We start from the raw sequence: 21,544 nt of genomic DNA, 5'->3' as shown, positions 1-21,544 counted from the left end.
GTCTCAAAAATTTATCGGAAAATGATGCACATCAGAAGCTTAATCGCAATTCACCAGAGGCCTTTGTCAGAAAAACAAGGAAGATAATAAAGGACTCTGGTATGCCAGAAGGGGTGGAGAAGAAATTAGTCACTAGCTGCCACATCTCCCAGGCTTTTTGGACTGCCGAAGGTACACGAAGATGATATTCCTCTGAGGTCAGTAGTTCATGCAACCAATTCACTCAAGTAAGAGTGCAATGTCTGTTCTATGACCATTTGTTTGTGCAGTTTGCATATATTCAGGAGCAAGCATACATTAAAGGGCAAAACTATTGTTATATTTGGCTCTGAATGTATGCTACCTGCACAAACAAATTATCCCAGAACAGACACTGCCCTACCACTCGCTTGCCTACATATTGGCAAAACATCTGATGGGGTTGTTAGCATCCGAACTGGAACATTTTGTTGGATTGCAATCATTCGTTGAAGAATCAGGAAAATATAATCCTAAAATTTGTTTACTCATCGTGAGTGGTAAGGGGTGACCTGTAATAATTTATTGAGAGACAGTGAACACGAAATTTACTGTGGAGATGAAGAGGATGGCAAGCTTCCATTCTTGGATGTTGAGCAGGAGGCAGGATGCCCGATTAGTCATTCAATGTACAGGAAATCTGCCAACACTGACAGGTATGTGAACGCCAACAATTTGCAACACCTGGTACACAAGAATGCTGTCATGAACCCATTACTATACGGGACAAAGATTATTTCTGACGACGTCCATCTAGAGTCAGAAATTCAGCGTCTGAAGCAAGTGTTGTGGGAAAATTGATACGGTAAAGGGTAAATTGCAAATGCTTTCAACAGTCACCAACGAAACAGGCCTTGTGAATTGGCGGAGGACGCCAAGTCGGCAGCATTCCTTCCAAACTGAAGAGACCACTGCAAAGGCCAACCTCCAAGGTACGAGATACGTTACGCCACAACTCTTCGAGTTTCTGATGTGTATGGAGACCCCTGTCAAAATGATAGCATTTACACAGGAACAACAGTTCGCACCGTTGCTGAGCTCCTTATTAAACAAGGTGAACATGAGAGGTCAGCCGTGACTGAACACTGCTTAGAAAACAGACATAAAATACAAGGTGAAATGACGATCATCTTGGCTCAAACGTCGTCATAAATGGGATTCTGTTATAAAACAAGCGGGTGAAATTAAACAGCAGCACTTTTAACAGAGGCGAGAGCTACATAGTAACGCATGAGGGCTTGTAGGGAGGCGAGGGCAGCAGTTTCAAACATGGCGCCGGCTCCTCACACCACCTTACGTCACTCAGCCCTTTTGCGGGCCGGAGCTGCTTTAAGTTGCCCAATTCTTCTTCCGTGCGTGCGTCACTTAGGCCCTCTCTGCAAGTTTCCAGACGCCAGCATCTGTGTAGAAAGGGCATCGTGTCAGTCCCGGCTGTGAGTGATTTTACCTCCTGATGACAGTGGCGGAGACCGCTATCGGAAGTTCGATCGTTTTGTTCGCAGTGACGCGGCTTGTAAATCGAGAAGATTTTACTGAAATGTTTATTTGCTTAAAAGCTGATCGTCATAAGATCTTTTATGTACTACATGATTCGGTTTATCGATACAGTGACGAACAGAAGGTGCAGGATAGCATTGTCCATCGCTCATGACGATTAAACAAGTGTGCTAACGACAGTATGAATCGCAACCCTAACTGCAAGTTGATGACGAGCTTAACTGCCTGCCATATATATATGGCAGGCAACTATGTATACGAACAACCATTAGCTGTATAATGGAATAACGGCAACGAAAATCTGTGCCGGACCGGTATTCGAACCCGGATTTCCCGCTTTACATGAACAGTCGCCTTTGTTCGTGAACTTTCAGGTCTCGTCGTTCCTGCGTTACAACTTGCGCTCGTACACATTACGTGATTCCCGCACAGAGTAGCACATTTGACTTCAGCTCCTGATAGCAATTGATGATGGATAATGCCTCTTTAGTTCCACCAACTACACAACATTATTTTTGGAGCGTGTGTGCCATGCTTTGAATAGGGTGTTGCTTCTTTCGATGGGCTTAGCCACTGTTTCCCCATCTTTAACTTCACTTACAAGCGCCATTTCTCGGCAACTGTAACAGTGTTTCCAAGGAACTGCTTGTGTGCACTGCAAGTCAGAATACTCTACATCTACATCTACGTGATTACTCTGATATTCACAATTAAGTGCCTGGCAAAACTGAAGAAAAACAAATAACTAACGAAAAACGATTGATTCGCAACACAATGATGTCAATCAAAAACACGGCACTATCCTACGCACTTACTTATACTATCACTATAGTTATCTTTATGTTCCAGGATGTGCGACAGCCAATACAGTCTTCCACCTGCGCTTGGTTAAACAAGACGTGTGAGTTGTGAGCGACGTCAAAACTCAGTTGAGGTGACGCTGCAGTCTTCCAGATATTCAGTGATTCAGCACCCAGTGTCACAGGGACTCAAGGATCACCAAATACCTGTAAACGGGCCGGTACATCATAAGAAAAATCGAAACCAAAATGTGGATTCAATTTTTCAAATTTCCTTATCGTACCCAGAAATAATCTTATATACATCTACAAACATGAATGATGTAGGTATCAGCAGTAGCTGTGTTGGAAAAACAGGCACAGAAACTCGAAAAGCAGTAGTTCTACTATGTACCTATCAGATTATGCTTACAATTTCCAGAGGAAGTAACATAGTTCACCGAACATCCCTGTAGCATAAGACTCTCCCCAGTGATTGCAGGAGATTACAAGTCACACTGATCTACAAGATGAGCATTTGAGATCGTTCGCGAAACTTCCACCTCATATCTCCGTACGCGGCTGAATTTTGGGAAATTTTGTGAATACAAACTTCTTTCTCCGTGACAAACAGCAGAGACCCAGGAATGCGGACAGTGAGAAACAGGACTATGTTTCCCTAAGCATGAAATCGTAAAACGCGTGGATAGGGGTAACCATGTGACGCGAGATTTTTTAACTTTCGAAAAGCTATTGTCTCACTGCTTCATAAAGGGCTACTGGAGCAAATGCATATGTGTTGGTTAACTAGACTTTACCGAGTAAATAGAGAATATACTTATACAGATGAGCTGATAGTGTTGGTTTTAAAATAAGACTCTTCGTTGGTGGGGGAGTTATCTATGAAAAAGTATTTAACAACAAATTATCTGCATCTAGTTATATTAACCTGGAGGAGAGTTTGCCAACAATATCTCAACGTCGAGGCGTATTGTGTGCTTCACGAAACCTAACAATGAAGCTAGTTGTCAGTACGCGATAGACGTGTCAAACTAAGAGACGTTCGTAAGAGACCATTCATTAAGTGATCACATAGTTTCTGTTTTGAGTAACACAACTCATACGGTCTTCCAAATATTGATTGTATCTGCAAAAGAAGAAGTTTTTAAAAACTTTTACACGGCCTAGCACACTGCAATATTGCTAGCGTACACTGGATGCGAGACACACAAGATGTTACAACGATGAGAGATAAGCAGCACGGAAGTCCTTATACCTGCTTAACTCGAGAGAAAGGCTGAAAATATGCAACAGTAATGGACTTGCAATAGGGATTGGTCGAGGTGTTCCGATGATGTACCCTAGTACTATGGTAGTGAACTTAACAGGTAAGAATCTTGTTGTTACTGTGGAGTCATAAATACTCTTCGTCGATTAACCTGCAACTTTCATGGACTGTCATACACTGTCATTTGCTAAGTATGTTCCGGGCTTTCATTTTATGTTGCAAATAGTGTTATTCGTGGCCTCTATTTAATCTTAAAATTCCATTGCAACCAACTGCCAAGTCCCATCTGAAGGGACGCTTCGGATTAAACCTGTTCACGTACTGCGCACCTTATGCACACAATACAAAATCTTTAATCATTATATCCAGTTGGTACATCGTTTGTGAATTCAGCTGCATCCTTGTGTAACTATACCGACACGAATAACAGCATAACAGCCAGATGAAAGACTTTCCATATTTTTGTTTTCGGTGATGTCAGTCTCAGTTTCGGTGCTTCATCGCTGGCATCTGGGTTCGTGTTGTGACTTCTTTCCAGCTTTTACCACCACAGCAAAATGAAATCGAAGGTATGCAATAGAAATGGAACCAATGTCTCCATGTAAGTTGCTTATCACATTGCGGCTGTCATCTCTAGGTATGGCTGTTGTGGCTATGCCCTCCTCTAATGTTTTGTGGATCCTGGCTGGATGAGGAGAGCGTGGTATGATAGGTGGGTGGCCGGTTTCCTCTCACTACAGCACAAAATGCACACGTGGTTAAAATACACTTTATTACAAGAACCAATTGAGTACTTAACTTTGTAACCACCCCACAAAAAATATATTTTAAATATTATTTGGTTAATGATTCTAATTTTAATGTAACCTCAGAACAAAACTGGTTCCCATTTAACGTACCCACAAAATTCTTTTCTCATCTAATATAAGCTCGAAACAGAAAAATTCCTAAACCTCGTAATAAAAAATAAATTCGGTAACCTAGTAAAATTTGGACGACAGCAGTGCTGCGTCATGGCCCTGTAAGATCATTCTGAATAGAAAGCAAAAATTCTCACCTCGATAAAGTCGGCAACTATCTGCTCTTACAATAGCTCTTTTCCGGCACAGTTCTGTGCAATGCTGGCCTATACATTTGTTATTTATGAAAGGAAGCAAATGGTTTTTCTTTTGCAACAATCGGAATGATCATGCATTGAAAAAAATATTAAATTCTTTAAATTGAAATGAATGCTTGTTATTATTAGGAAACTTTTAAAAGATATACATGGGAGCTTACATAATATTACTAGATATGCGCGAGGCTGCTTTTTTTACCTTATACAATAATACTCAGGCTCCGGCATCGCTGCACCGGGACCAGCCCAGCCAACATGATACACCAGACCAGAGCAGACTCCAGACCAGACACACACTGGCAACAACTTACTGCTACTGCTACACAGTTCGTACAGTCAACACTACTCTCTGGTCAACGATTCTCTTATACCTTGCAATCGCAGGAGCAATACACCTCCTACAACTTCAATGATGCCCAATCTGAAGTTCTCTCGTTAACAGCAATCAAATAACATGTACTAATTATTGAATCTCGTCCGTGTCCTTATCACAACTACATACAATGACTAACGTTCCCTCACAGCTAGCTAAGGTGCGAGGTGACACCTATCACTCTGGAAGACTAGAGCACAGTTTGAGGTACTGAGGTGCAATGCGAACTGAGTCCCGATGTGACGTACACAGAACACTGGTTGAGAGATTGAGACAGCTCGGTCGGCGGCGGCCATCTATATGCACGCTGCCCAGGGGGTGTTATCGGCAATTAGCCTGGGGGCGTGTCTTGGTCTTCTCTTATCACAGGCACGCCTAGTACAGTGTTTCCTAGTGCGAAGGCGTCCGCCAGCACAATGACAACAATAGCTAACGGAAGAGACGTGCAGTTAGCATCCCATCTCAATGGTAACCTAGAGGCTTCCGACTTCTACTTTAGCACTCCGTCTTCAGGCCACGAGTGGCCTACCGGGACCATCCGACCGCCATGTAATCCTCGGTGGAGGATGCGGATAGGAGGGGCGTGGGGTCAGCACACCGCTCTCCCGGTCGTAAGATGGTATTCTTGACCGAAGCCGCTACTATTCGGTCGAGTAGCTCCTCAATTGGCATCACGAGGCTGAGTGCACCCCGAAAAATGGCAACAGCGCATGGCGACCTGGATGGTCACCCATCCAAGTGCCGACCACGCCCGGCAGCGCTTAACTTCGGTGATCTCACGGGAACCGGTGTATCCACTGTGGCAAGGCCGTTGCCCTTCCGACTTTTACGCAGGAAATCTTTACTGATTCTACAAGGTAACAGTTCAGAGTATGGCGTCGGACTGGATGGCGTAAGACGCAGGTAAGTAACTCTTACACTAAAAAACTCCTACATCCTCAAGAATACGTAAAGGGACGGTAAAACAGTCGCGTGCAATTCCGTATCCTGGCGAGCCGGTGACGATCCCCGACTGCAGGGGGCCAGGTAACAACAATGAGCTGTTATAGCGGTTGACCGGTGTCCGGCGCATCTGCAGCTATTGTTGGTCGTAGACATGCGGGCGGATCACACACGCACGTGCACGTACGGGCGGCCGGGCGCTTCCTCGGTGGTCAGCCAGGCGTATCGATTAGGCCGGAACGGTGCGCCAGTAAATCGCCCCTGACCTAATAAGGCAATCAATTGCGGCCACGGGCGCCCGCACTGCTGTGCGGACAGCCGACGGCGGCGGCGGGGGCGGCGGGGCCGGCGGAGGCGGGGGTGGAGCGCTGCGGGGGCAGCTGGACAATGGCTGTCGCCGCCTCCCATCCCGCCGCGTCCACCGCGCACATGCAGGCGGGAGTAGGGGCGTCTTCATGGTGCGCAAACTAATCATCAGTTAGGATACGACCAGTCAAGAGCACATACCGATGTCTCAAAACAATCGTGCTCGCGTGTGCAAAACGGCTTCAGACGCCTGATTACTGCACAAACGAGTTAATGTGCTACTTATTCGACGGTAAGCATGTAAGCGAGCAAAAGTTTAGAAGAGGTTACAAATTACGTTTATAATTTGTTGGATGTCATGAATTGCTGTCATTATTAAACACTGTATGATTGCAGTGTAGGTAATCTGTTCTAGGTATTAAACAGAAGCTAGTATTTTGCGCATCTCAGTGTTCAAGACGCCCTTGCTCCTGAACTACGTGTCGTACAATGACTTAACTTTTCAGATACATGCCGTGGTATATGAGGAATCTCTCTGCAAAATGGTCACCGGGTACAGCAAGTTGTCTTTACAACTTGCTGTACACGGTGAACATTTTGCAAAGAGATTCCTCATATACCATAAAAATAAAAATAAAATCAAAATACATTCCTGATGCAGAAGTATTACTGCATGAACAGCGAAACTGTAGTATGTGACAATGTTCTTTTTCCATATCATTTTGCGGTTGGTGTAAGTCAGCTAGCAAATATTTCATAAGGGTTTGAAATTACGTGTGTAGTTTTTGGGTTCAAAAATGGTGCAAAAGGCTCTGAGCACTATGGGACTTAAAAACTGAGGTCATCAGTGCCCTAGAACTTAGAACTACTTAAACCTAAATAACCTAAGGACGTCACACACATCCATACCCTAGGCAGGATTCGAACCTGCGACCGTAGCGGTCGCGCGGTTCCAGACTGAAGCGCCTAGACCCGCTTGGCCACTCCGGCCGGCAGTTTGAGGGAATTCGATAGGTATTCTCGTTCTCAGATTCTCGGTGTATTTGATCTCGGTAATTTGCGTGCAGCGGGTTACACTTTCTCAAAACATACACACAGTTTCCAACATTAATACTTCACTTTTTCACTTATTCTGTTATGGTTTAACGTCAGATTGCACCTTCTAATGGGCAGATTGGGACAGAAATTTAAATTTATAAATTCTGTCAATATTTATTGGAAATATTGAAAATAATTTTTTTGCCCATGGAGGCTGTCAGAAGGCAACCTTCAAGTCATGTCGCGCACCAGCTCAGCCATTAAGTAGTATGAATGTTTCATAGTATCTTCCATCTTATAGTTAATAAGCCAACAATAGCTCTCACTATACTGTATTTTACAAGCATATATCTACAGTAATAGGAGTTGGCCAAATATATGGTAACACAGCGAGAAATATATGGTTGAACGTAAATGCAGGTGCTACCTAAGACTCCAGGTTGCGCTGTTGTATTTCACCACGAACGGCATCTGCGCAATGTCGTTAATACTGTAAGGGTACAGTACCCTTACGTAGTATCGATTATGCACTATGCAGAGATCATACATGGTTTAAGCAAAGACTGCAGTTCAGTCAACAATGTGCGAGTGGGTAAGCAGTAGTCGAGTGTTGGAGTCTGTGGATGGAAGTCGGGTGTGAGAGGCTAGAGAGAGAGGTTGCTCGGTAGCGACGCCGGAGAATGGCACACAGTGTTTGATGTACATAATTGTTTATAAATTGAGTGATTTAATTAATAAATTCCAGCATTTAAGAAAGGAGATGTTATCATTTAGTAGTTATCAAAATAACGGAAGTGGACAACAATGAGTCTCATGACAAGGAGGAAAGATATATATTAAGCAAAAATAATTAAAATATAACTTCACCTACAGCGTATGCGATTAATATAGTTCGGTGCGAAACTGGAGGGAGGTTACAATACGTTGCGTGTGTCAGTCAGAACAGTGCTCCGCGTAGTAGTGAGTGCATTATGTCAGTGTTAAGTGAATTCGAGCGTGGTAAAAATGCTGGAGCTAACATGGCGGCTGCTTCCGTAACCAAGGGAACCGAAGTGTTTGGTGTTAAAAGAGGCACCGTATCACAGATTTATGCCGAATATAGGGAAAGCGGAAGAAACATCATCCGCTGAGTCACAACGAGGACGAAAGTGTGTGCTGAGTGTCGCGGTAAAGGACTGTGACCAAAAATATGAGGACGACGGCTGCAAAAGTCACTGGAGAGCTGAATGTCGCAATTGCGAAAACTGTCAGCACCAAAACAACACGAAATGAGCTCAATCACCAGGTTTTTTTGTTACAGGGCAAACTAGAAATCCAAAAGCACTCATCAGCTATTCAAGTTCTAGTAACAGGAAAACGTGGAGCCGCAACCAAAAAGTCTGGGCTGTGGAGCTATGGAAGAATGTTGTTTGGTCGGATAGATCTAATTTCACACTGTTTGCAACTTCTAGCTATGTTTATGTCCCAATAATGAAACATGGCAAGAGTTTTGTGATAATGTGAGCAGCCATATCGTGGTATTCCATGAGCTCCATTATTGTCAAGGATTATGTAACTGGCTGATCTGGTCAGTTCCGTGGTACAGTGTTGGTTCCACTGTGGGGATGATCGGTGTGGCTTTTTGAGCACCAGGATACATTATTGCATCTTTCCTTGCCACCACAGCCATCAGATCTCAATATTAGTGACACTTCGTGGTCTACTTTGGAGAGAATGGAGCGTGATCACTGTCCACATCCATCATCGTTACCTGAAGATATCACTATTTCGCAGGAAGAGTAGCATAAGATTCTCTCGAAAACCCTGCAGAGCCTGTGTTTATCCGTACCTAGACGTCTGGAAGCTGTTTTGTTGCCAACGGGTTTTCGACGCCATTTTAGGGATGGTAATGTGTTTTTGGAGTTTGCATATTTTTGTCCAGTCCTTGTGGAAGAGCCGGCCGCGGTGGCCGAGCGCTTGTAGGCGCTTCAGTCCGGAACCACACGACTGCTACGGTCGCAGGTTCGAATCCTGCCTCGGGCATGGATGTTTGTGATGTCCTTAGGTTAGTTAGGTTTAAGTAGTTCTAAGTTCTGGGGGACTGATGACCTCAGATGTCCCATAGTGCTCAGAGCCATTTGAACCTTGTAGAAGTCGCTTTACAATCCTCAGTGTAGCGCATGGCAGATAGTACTTCCCGTTATCCAAAGTATTAGGGCTCTCCTACCATCTGCTTGTGAATGGAGTGCGAGAAGAACGATTTCCTGAAATTCTGTACGCCAGCTGTTATCTGTCTAATCTCTTCTTCGCGTTCCATGGAAGTGTGTTCCTAGATTCGTCACTTATCACAGATGCCAATGAGTGGGATGGTAGCGGTCTGTTTCCATGCCTCTGCAGATCAAACTTCTGAATTTCCGTGGGTCAAATAAACCTCTGACCATTCGCGATGCCCTGTTCTACTTACGTTAAATACCTCTTGTTAGGCCTGTTTGGTGTAGGTCCCACAAACTCGAGAAAAGATCAGGGATGGTCCGTGAGAGTGTTTTAAAAGCAGTTTCCTTTATGTGTCAGTATGATTCGACTAATTTCTATTTTTTGGTTTTGTAGTCATTAGATACTGTGTTTCTTGCTTTTTCTGAAGTGTACAGAATTATATCTCTCAACATATGTGGCACTCAGATTATATTAACATTGGCTGCCGGGTCGTTAATGCAAGAAGTGAACAGCAAGAAATCAAACACACTTCCCTTGGGCACGTCCGCAGCCCGTGGTCTAGTGGTTATCGTTGCTGCCTCTGGATAACAGGGCCCGGATTCGATTCCCGGCCGGGATGGGAATTTTCTCTGCACATAGACTGGGTGTTTGTGTTGTCCTTATCACTTTATCATCATCATTCGTGACAGTGGCTACATTGGACTGTGAAAAATATTGGTCTGTGTAAAAACTAGGACTTTATATGGGCGCTGATGACCATGTAGTCGAGCGTCGCAAAAACCAAACATCTTCATCATTCCTTTGGGCATGTCTGAAGTTACATCTGTCGATAAGTCTCTGCCAAGAAATCCTCAACCCACTCACAACTTTCATACTACTTATGATCGTACATTGGTTGATTAGTATTTGTGTGCTAGTTTGTCAAATATTGGTCAGTCCAGAAAAATCTTGATACCTTCGTCTGTGGCTTTCAGGTTGCCTAGTGAGAAAAGCCGAATTGGGTTTCAAATGACCGTAGTTGTCGGAATCCATGCTGGTTAGCATGGAGGCCGTCCTTCTGTTAGATGTACTTCATAACGTCTGAGCTTAGAACGTATTTCGGTTGTACAACGGGCAGATATCGCAGACATTCAGCTCTGTGTATGACAGCTCCTTCCCAACTTGTAAGCGGTTGTGACATGTGCTTTCTTTTTGGACAGAATTGGTTGTTTGAGAGGTATGCTGTATATTAAGTTTAAAACATGGGCCATTGCAACCTCAATTTCTGTACACAATCTGATACGGATCCCACCGGGACGTGGAGCTTCGTTCCATTGTAGCGACTTGACCTGTTTCCCTTCTCCACTGGTATTAACATGTGTATCACTGGTATTTGAAGCGCTGTGACAATTACACAGATGAAGCAGTGAATTTTCTATCAACAAAATAGTGTCCTAACAAATCACTCGTCAATTTATAGATGCCATGCTTTTACCATCGCTTAGGGCTCATAAATTTTTTTCGGTCTCCATGCGTCATTCATCAAGCCAGCTTCCAGTACATGAAAATCGAAAACCGCGCATTACACAAATTAAATTGTGGTGTTAGTTCGTCATTTGCCCACACCAGCGCAGGCGAAAACATACACACACACACACACACACACACACACACACACACACACACACACACTGTAATTCTTCAGACTTTAGTGTTGAGAACTAAACCTGGACTGCTTTCCTATCTTTAACTTCGTGTACCTGTGTCGTAGTTCTGAAATGTGCAAATGGAGTAATTAGCGAAACGCTATTTGATTCAATGAGTTGCCAAAACTATCTGAAATTGTGTAACTGTATTTGAATAGACCTTTACCAATAGTCAGAAATCCTAAAACTATGTGCTAAAGAAACTGTGATACGCTGATTCAGTATTGTGCTGTGTGACTTGCGATTTCAACAAATAATACTGACAGAATAAAATGCTACATTATATTACGAAACGAATTCTGAAGGAACAAATGTTTCTATGAAGATGCCCTGTAATCCTACCAACGCAAACTGACGAAACAAATTTGCAAACACTGCAGGATACATTAGCAAATGTAACACTACACTGTGAGACTAGATCTATCTAAATAACAAATGAGATCTGAATTGAACTTCACTTAATTTGACCCTGACATCAGTTTTGAAATGCAACACGTACCTGTGAATGATCTTATTGTCTTCACTGTTATGTAACTAGCCCTCATAAATTTTCATGGCTTACCTGAGGCAATAGAAACAGTACTGCTCGAAGTGATGAACATAAAAAATGCAGCACAGCGGCAAACTGCCAAGGGGAAAGAATGAAAGCCATGCCCAGTGCCAACGCAAGGATATGCAACTATTCTAATTAGATCATGCTTCAGTATGAAGCAACTGTGTGCCCCTCAGTGCAGTGCGAGAACATGTAACTGAAAATCCAAATTTTCGTGAGGAGACATTGGAGGAATTCAAACTTGCTAAATGATAAAAGAGACAACTTTCATTGAAGCCACAGTGTGAGTAGCAAAACTCTTAGTCTGACTATTACAAACGTCTATATAGATATTACTTCTTATTTAAAGCACGACAGTGCCATGAAGTTAATGTTGAAATGGTAATGAATGGTAAATCTATAATTTCTGAGTGCAAGCCATGTGAATAGATAACTTTGGTTAATCGCGTTTGAACAATAAATGAAGCTAACTAACCCAAACGAGTAAAGAAAGATCCTACTAAAACTCTCCGTTTTTAAGCGCAACCAAACAGTGCGGCAACAACAGTACCCGAGATCTTCACTCCTTTAATTAATCTATACCAAATCATATTTCCAATCGTCACCATCCTCTGTATCTTTATATCTGTGCTTTGAAACTGTTTCCAGACTGCTTAGTAGCATGACCGACACCTGACTCCTCCACTAGCTTTTCTTCGAATGCGACAGTAACTACAATGGTACTAACAACAAAAGATTACTTTATTTCTACTCACAACGTCTGCGTCGTAACATATTGACCGTTGAAAACCTCTGTTTGAAAAATATTCAGTATACATATGTGAACTACGACATACTGTAGACAACTGGAGCTTACATCACTGATTTTGAATACCAAAAATTGGGTAGAAATATTACAAAACACAGACACATAAACACACACACCATTGTCTCAGAATCTACGATGACTAGGCCTTTATTAGACGGGATATCCCCTTCGGGGTTCGGCCGCCGTATTGCAAGTCTTTTTTAGTTGACTCCACTTCAGTGATAATGAAACACACACGGCACTCAGTCCCCTGCCGGGAATCGAACCCGGGCCCCCTTGCGTGGTAGGCAGTAACGCTACCGCTGCGCTACGGAGGTGGACAGAATCTACGGCATAAAAAGAGACACCTGTGAAAAGTATTTCATTATCTTTTCACTTGCTAGAAAGCTAAACATGGCTTAGTACATAACCATACCATTAGTTTCTAACGATGCCTGTACTGTAACTATTGCCAAGACTTGACTAAACTAGCCGGTCGATGTGGTCGAGCAGTTCTAGGCACTTCAGTCCGGAACCGCGCTGCTAGTACGGTCGCGGGTTCGAATCCTGCCTCGGGCATGAATGTGTGTGATGTCTTTAGGTAGTTAGGTTTAAGTAGTTCTAAGTCTAGGGGACTGATGACCTCAGATGTTAAGTCCCATAGTGCTCAGAGCCATTTGAACCATATGAATAGACACTACAGTAAATGAGTTCTTTTTGCTATAGCAGAGGAGAAATGATGACGATGTTGTTAGTGCCCTCCTTCGCGCCACACTCGTACGGAGGTGAATCTGTCCATCGTAAAGCATGAAGGAACTGTATGCACCTTTTCTGATTGACACAAAGGTGAAAAAACATTGCCACCAGTAACTTATTGTGACACACGGTAGGGCTGTACGATCAGAAAGGCCTCTATGGACAGTACTAATTAATGGATGCGAATAATTTAGTAAATGAAACAGAGTCCATTTGGAATATCCTCTTTAATGACTACTCTCATTTTTCTTCACAAAGTCTGATAATTTAATGAACGTTTGCTAATGGAAACAACTATCATGATACCATTCGTGGGAGCGCTCCAATTTCGATTTCCGCAACGATGTGATCAGATACTTCCTAGAGCTGTAGTGATTCTCGCAAAGGCTTTCCTTCGCTTGAGGGTTCATATGAAAAATCACAGGGCACCAAATCAGGACTTACGGATGGGGTACCGTAATCTTAGCCTCCTAGGCTCGTCCATAGCATCATGTTAGATTACGTTAGATATACGCGTTGCAAAGATCTATAGTGAGGAGATTCTATAAGTTGCAGAACATGTGAAATACAAAACACAGTCCCAAAAAATAACAAGAGATTTTAAAATATCCTTTTCCATAGCCTAAATGTTATGATCCTCAATGTATTTGAAGTAAGTCAAAAAACTAAATCACTGTGATACACCCTGCTTGTGGAAAGTTACACACACCCAGGAAACTAGCTGTGAGCCAGCCACGCCTTTAAGATATAAGCTACAAATTTTAAAATGCGTAACTTTCTGGATAAAATTTTTTTTAAACCCTTAGCTGTAGTTTCAAAATTGGAGATTTACACAAAGAAAAAGTAATTTCAGTTAATACGTATTAATTTATTCAATAATCATATTAATATCAAACGGACTGTAAAAAACTGTGGAGTGGTGTCCAATTTCTACACATATAGTTTTCTATCGATTCCGAGAGCTACTTGACTCAGTGATAAAAGTATGCCGTCCTAGAAGATATATCGATCTGAACATGAATCTCAGAGTTCGTTAATGCGAAACGAAAACAGTGACTGAAACTTCCTGGCGGATTAAAACTGTGTTCCGTACCGAGACTCGAACTCGAGACCTTTGCCTTTGGCGGGGAAGTGCTTTACCGACTGAGCTACCCAAGCACGACTCACGCCTCGTCCCCACAGCTATACTTCTGCCAGTACCTCGTCTCCTACCTTCCAAACTTTACAGAAGCTCTCCTGCGAACCTTGCAGAACTACCACTCCTGGAAGGTAGTAGACGAGGTACTGGCGGAAGTAAAGCTGTGGGGACGGGGCGTGAATCATGCTTGGGTAGCTCCGTCGCAAACTGGCCCCTACCTGTTGGCGCCAGTAATGACTGGATTATGTTCACGTGAAAAAAAAGAAAAACACACAACGATGGTAAACACCGAAACCGCCTCAGATAATGGTCCTTCGAATGGTCGACGCAGGAGAAATACATGCCGCCCACAGTGGCAGAATAGGTCAAGATTATATGGCTTTCTGCCAGATTTATGATGCGACACCGCGTGCTGCAGGAATTGTGATGCAGATGATAACTTCATTGTCACTCCCGCCCGAGACTAGGATTGTCACTTACTTTATTCATGTTAAAAAAAAAAAAGTCGGTGGAGCACTTGCCCGCGAACGGCAAAGGTCCCGAGTTCGAGTCTCGGTCCGGCACACAGTTTTAATCCTCCAGGAAGTTTCATATCAGCGCACACTCCGCTGCAGAGTGAAAAGCTCATTCCGAAAACAGTGACTGTAAATTTGCTAATCAATCAAGAAGTTCAAACATTCAGTACAGCAATTATTGGCCTGAGACAACTGATCATAGAAATCTCTTTAAGTGTGGACCAAGGAATGCTCTATCACAGTGAAGCTGACACTTAGTCTCACCATAGTTACGGACAGCTATGATGAACGTCACTTTCGTGTGAATGCCTCTGCCATAGAGAAGCCGAGTGTGTGTCGCTGCTGCTGCAACTCTGGACCTGGTTCGTTTCCCAGGATGTGCGCTGATCTCCGTCTCCAACATACACTCCTGTTATCCACAAGACGTGCAAAGCACCCACATGATCTGTATAATCACCGATCGCCTTAATTTTCACTGAGACGCATGACCTGCTATCATTTCTCGCCAAACACTGCATTTTGTGCTGTAGTTAGAGGAAACCAAGTTGATTCTGTGTTTGTGTACCTTCGAAAGCTTCCTAATCAGTACTACTGTAGGACTTCTATGGCATAGTAAGCTACGTTTACAAGTATATTGGAGTTTCATTACCACGCAGTGCGCAAGGTGTTGTCCTGGATGGAATTTCGTATACAGTCGCCGAAGTAACAAATATGCGAAGTACTCCAGGGAAGCCTTAACGCATATAATTTACTGAAGACCTAGACTTCTGGCAGTGCCTGCTGTTAACAATGAAGGAACGGGATCACGAAAAAAGTGCAGTAATAGCCAGATAATTCTTAGCAAACGATTAGCCTTCAGCCAAGCCTGCCAACTAGTACAGACTTGTAACTTGTAGCACGTCACGGAATGTGAAAGTGTGCTATCCATTCACTATAGGACCGACGAGTCATAACTAGAAAAAATTGGTTCAAATGACTCTGAGCACTATGGGACTTAACTTCGAAGGTTATCAGTCCCCTAGAACTTAGAACTACTTAAACCTAACTAACCTAAGGGCAGCACACACATCCATGCCCGACGCAGGATTCGAACCTGCGACCGTATCGGTCGCGCGGTTCCAGACTGTAGCGCCTAGAACCGCTCAGCCACCTCGGACGGCTCATAACTAGAGTCTATCATGTTATACAGATATTTGGAAGGGAACTGTATAGAGGGAAGGAGTGGAAAGACCACAATGGCACATTTGTATGTAACGCAAATGTAAGGTTGCACTTCACTGACGTAATACAGGGAAAGTGCAACAAATCTGCAAGAATATATTGCATACGAAACACTCGTTAAATGAAATGTTCTAGTATTATATTCAAGCTCTTATTCAACAATCAAAAATTCAGAGTATGTGAGTATGTAGCAGAAGCTGTATGGAAGTGTATCATGGAATTCAGGAAAACCAGAAAAGACTACAATCTAAGCATTTCAATTGTGATGTTACAATAAGGACCCAGAAGTTTATCTAGAGTCATGAGAGGAAAAATGAGATTCTTCGCAGATTTCGTTAGGAAAAAAAAAACTTGGAAAACTTCGACCAGACGGAGGAAAAATGACGACAGGACATTTTTTAAGACGTGGCTGGTACTAGACGGAGCCGCAGAAGGTAGAAACTGCAGAGGGAAGGCAGAGATTGTAATATTTACGACGGTAAATACAATAAGTATAGCAAAACGTTTTTTCTCGGCCATTATTGGTTGGGAGAATGCAGAATTTGCTGTGGGACGTCGTGCAGTATTCCTGCTTCAGCATTAAGTTCCTGTATGTGGCAGCGCTGTAAGTAGCCTTAAGAATGCGTCTGTAACGGAGATGGGTTCCAAGCAAAGAGCTGTCTCTCAATTTCTCTCAGTGAAGAATCAGATCATCGTAGATATGTATAGGCCCTTGCAGAATGCCAATGGATATCTGATAGTGAACAAAAGCACGGTGACTCCTTGGGCGAGGCGATCGACTGATCACAGTCAAACCACCTGCCTCCTCAAATGGACGTTGCTGTTGCTAGTGCTGACACACTCGTCCAAAAGTTGGGCTACTATGGGATTTGTGCAAGGAGACCATAAAGAAATTCCATCTAGTTAGGCAAATGAAGGATGCACTCTGCTGTACGTGGATGATGGGGAAGATATTGATACAGTAAGCCATTGGCTCCGAGGTCGACCAATACAATGGTACCAAGCTAGCATGCAGCCCCTCTTAGTAAGATGGCGTAAGGTCATCGCATTGAACGGAGATTCTGTTGAAAAGTAGAGTTTTATAGCCACTAGAATGGGCAACAACATGATGTATAGGAATCCTGAATACGCTACTGGCCATTAAAATTGCTACACCACGAAGATGACGTGTTAGAGACGCCAAATTTAACCGACAGGAAGAAGATGCTGTGATATGCAAATGAGTAGGTTTTCAGAGTATTCACACACGTTGGCAGCGGTGGCGACACCTACAACGCGCTAACATGAGGAAAGTTTCCAACCGATTTCTCGTACATAAACAGCAGTTGACCGGCGTTGCTTGGTGAAACGAGGTGTGATGACTCGTGTAAGGAGGAGAAATGCGTACCATCACGTTTCCGACTTTGATAAAGGTCGGATTGTAGCCAGTCGCGATTGCGGTTTATCGTTGCGCGACATTGATGCTCGCGTTGGTCGACATCCAGTGGCTGTTAGCAGAATATGGAATCAGTGGTTTCAGGAGGGTAATACGGAACGCCGTCTTGGATCCCAACGGCCTCGTTATCACTAGCAGTCGAGATGACAGGCATCTTATCCCCATGGCTGTAACGGATCGTACTGCCACGTCTCGATGCCTGAGTCAACAGGTGGGGACATTTGCAAGACAACAACCAACTTTGCACGAACAATTCGACGACGTTTGCAGCATCATTGACTATCTGCTCGGAGACCATGGCTGCGGCTACCCTTGACGCTGCATCACAGACAGGAGCGCCTGCGATGGTCTACGCAAGACGAACGTGGGTGCACGAATGGCATGACGTCATTTTTCGGATGAATTCAAGTTTTGTTTACAGCATCATGATGGTCGTATCCGTGTTTGGCGGCATCGCGGTGAACGCACAATGGAAGCGTGTATTCGTCATCGCCATACTGGCGTATCACCCGGTATGATGGTATGGGGTGCCATTGATTACACGTCTCGCTCACCTCTTAGTCGAAATGACGGCACTTTGAACAGTGGACGTTACATTTCAGATGTGTTACGACCCGTGGCTCAACCCTTCATTCGATCCCTGCGAAACCCTACATTTCAGCAGGATAATGCACGACCGCATGTTGCAGGTCCTGTACTGGCCTTTCTGGATACAGAAAATGTTCGGCTAATGCCGTGGCCAGCACATTCTCCGGATCTGTCACCAATTGAAAACGTCTGGTGAATGGTGGCCGAGCAACTCGCTCGTCACAATACGCCAGTCACTACTCTTGATGAACTGTGGTGTCGCGTCCATCCAAGTTTTGTTTGACTCAATGCCCAGGCGTATCAAGGCCGTTATTATGGCCAGAGGTGGTTGTTCTGGGTACTGATTTCTCAGAATCTATGCACCCAAATTGCATGAAAATGTAATCACGTATCAGTTCTAGTATAATATATTTGTCCAATGAATACCCGTTTATCATTAGCATTTCTTCTTGGTGTAGCAATTTTAATGGCCAGTAGTGTAAAACCAACCTGCTTTCAGAAAAAATGTGTTGCTTTAGTTATGGAACAGCCCTCGTACAACAAGTAATTGAGGATGTTGAGTGTAAGCGCTACTCAGAGTTGATGAGGTTGGCACTGGAGAGGAATCCATGGCAGGCTGCACCAAACCAGCCACAATACTTCGTCCTTCCCTTTTCTCGTTTCTACTATATGGTCGGGATTGTTATACTGGTTTTTGAGAGTGTTAGTGGTTCCCTGTATTACGTCGGCGAATTGCAACCTTACATTTGCGTCACATACAAATGTGCGTGGCGTGTATCTCTGCTGGGATTTGGGTACCAGCTCAGTATTCATCTAAAAGGATGTGGGAAACTGCCTAAAAGCCGCATCCAGATTGACCGGCTCAACAGTCGTTAATGTGTGTGGCAGATTCGAACTGGAGCAGGCTCGCCTCCTTAAGTCCCGGAAGCGGCACGTAACGCGCTTGGCTGGTCGTATGGATCAAAGTGAGCAGAAGACTGACGACCAAAAAAAATAAATAGCTTGTACATTCCATTCCATACCTGAACACTACTCAAGAGTAAAAGAGCCACATCAGTCCATTCCAGTAACAGTGGACATCGAGTGTGTATAAGGAAGGGTGGTGCGAGCAGCCACAGGTCTGTGCTGACTGTCGATGAAGTGTAAATGAAATCCTCAATAAACTTAACTGCCTGATACTCTAAGAATGTCACCGTAAATTACACCCACAAAACAATCTTTCAGAAGCTGTCGATATTCTTCATATTTATCCGTATCAATTCTGTAATAATATAAAATGAATGAACTCACACCTCCCATAAAGGCTCACAAGCAGTCATTAATCCTACGGGAAGAAACGTTAATACGTAATGCGATTAAAAGGTGTCCTATGCCACACATTTCACAGTGATTACAACTTATAGACGTATATGTGAGAAAGTTTTACATGGTTCAGTGCTGTTATTATCACGACATAATTATAGTAATGCCACGCAGTAAAATGTAACAGGTAAACAAAATAACGTCCCAAATGTGAAATCTCCTCAGACCCTTTCCTCTTTGGCGTTATGCCATTAGAGACACTGTTTCTATCACACCGAAGGACCTGTGCATTACGAGGTCGTAACCTCTTTTCGGAGACGTATTCTTGTATCAGGCGAAACAAGACGCTAGAAGCTGCTAGTTAAGTTGTGAGAAGATTTGCGCCGGTAAACCTTTCATCTGGTTCTTTTGATTTCTATGTCGGTGCAATAAAACATGTGTTTCGAGTCAGTTGGTATAGCATTCTTGCCTGCTGAATCATGTAGAATGGTTAAGAATTAGTTCAATGACTGATATGAAGCGCATATGGAATATTTGGTTTCCTATGTAATTGTCTGAGAAATGCCTGTTCTGTGTTCTGCAGTTTCACAAATTTAGCTATTCGCTGATGATGTGAAGTCGTGACATCTGTTCAGCATTGGCCGACACAGATGTGTAAAACAGTGTAAGAACCACTTTGAACATGGCGAATGTGATCACATCATAAGGTGGTACGCAGTTATGATTTATATACACTCCTGGAAATGGAAAAAAGAACACATTGACACCGGTGTGTCAGACCCACCATACTTGCTCCGGACACTGCGAGAGGGCTGTACAAGCAATGATCACACACACGGCACAGCGGACACACCAGGAACCGCGGTGTTGGCCGTCGAATGGCGCTAGCTGCGCAGCATTTGTGCACCGCCGCCGTCAGTGTCAGCCAGTTTGCCGTGGCATACGGAGCTCCATCGCAGTCTTTAACACTGGTAGCATGCCGCGACAGCGTGGACGTGAACCGTATGTGCAGTTGACGGACTTTGAGCGAGGGCGTAGAGTGGGCATGCGGGAGGCCGGGTGGACGTACCGCCGAATTGCTCAACACGTGGGGCGTGAGGTCTCCACAGTACATCGATGTTGTCGCCAGTGGTCGGCGGAAGGTGCACGTGCCCGTCGACCTGGGACCGGACCGCAGCGACGCACGGATGCACGCCAAGACCGTAGGATCCTACGCAGTGCCGTAGGGGACCGCACCGCCACTTCCCAGCAAATTAGGGACACTGTTGCTCCTGGGGTATCGGCGAGGACCATTCGCAACCGTCTCCATGAAGCTGGGCTACGGTCCCGCACACCGTTAGGCCGTCTTCCGCTCACGCCCCAACATCGTGCAGCCCGCCTCCAGTGGTGTCGCGACAGGCGTGAATGGAGGGACGAATGGAGACGTGTCGTCTTCAGCGATGAGAGTCGCTTCTGCCTTGGTGCCAATGATGGTCGTATGCGTGTTTGGCGCCGTGCAGGTGAGCGCCACAATCAGGACTGCATACGACCGAGGCACACAGGGCCAACACCCGGCATCATGGTGTGGGGAGCGATCTCCTACACTGGCCGTACACCACTGGTGATCGTCGAGGGGACACTGAATAGTGCACGGTACATCCAAACCGTCATCGAACCCATCGTTCTACCATTCCTAGACCGGCAAGGGAACTTTCTGTTCCAACAGGACAATGCACGTCCGCATGTATCCCATGCCACCCAACGTGCTCTAGAAGGTGTAAGTCAACTACCCTGGCCAGCAAGATCTCCGGATCTGTCCCCCATTGAGCATGTTTGGGACTGGATGAAGCGTCGTCTCACGCGGTCTGCACGTCCAGCACGAACGCTGGTCCAACTGAGGCGCCAGGTGGAAATGGCATGGCAAGCCGTTCCACAGGACTACATCCAGCATCTCTACGATCGTCTCCATGGGAGAATAGCAGCCTGCATTGCTGCGAAAGGTGGATATACACTGTACTAGTGCCGACATTGTGC

At 44.4% G+C, this 21,544-nt stretch overlaps 1 pseudogene; it reads right to left on the bottom strand.

Moving 5' to 3' along the window:
* Positions 1-5,770: 5,770 nt before the first annotated feature.
* On the bottom strand, positions 5,771-5,888 carry LOC124796713 (annotated as a pseudogene).
* Positions 5,889-21,544: the final 15,656 nt, after the last annotated feature.

This window comes from Schistocerca piceifrons, chromosome 4 (genome assembly GCF_021461385.2).
Source record: "Schistocerca piceifrons isolate TAMUIC-IGC-003096 chromosome 4, iqSchPice1.1, whole genome shotgun sequence".
Classification (NCBI taxonomy): domain Eukaryota; kingdom Metazoa; phylum Arthropoda; class Insecta; order Orthoptera; family Acrididae; genus Schistocerca; species Schistocerca piceifrons.
Note: the sequence above shows the minus strand (reverse complement) of the source record. Positions and strands in the feature narration are given on the sequence as shown.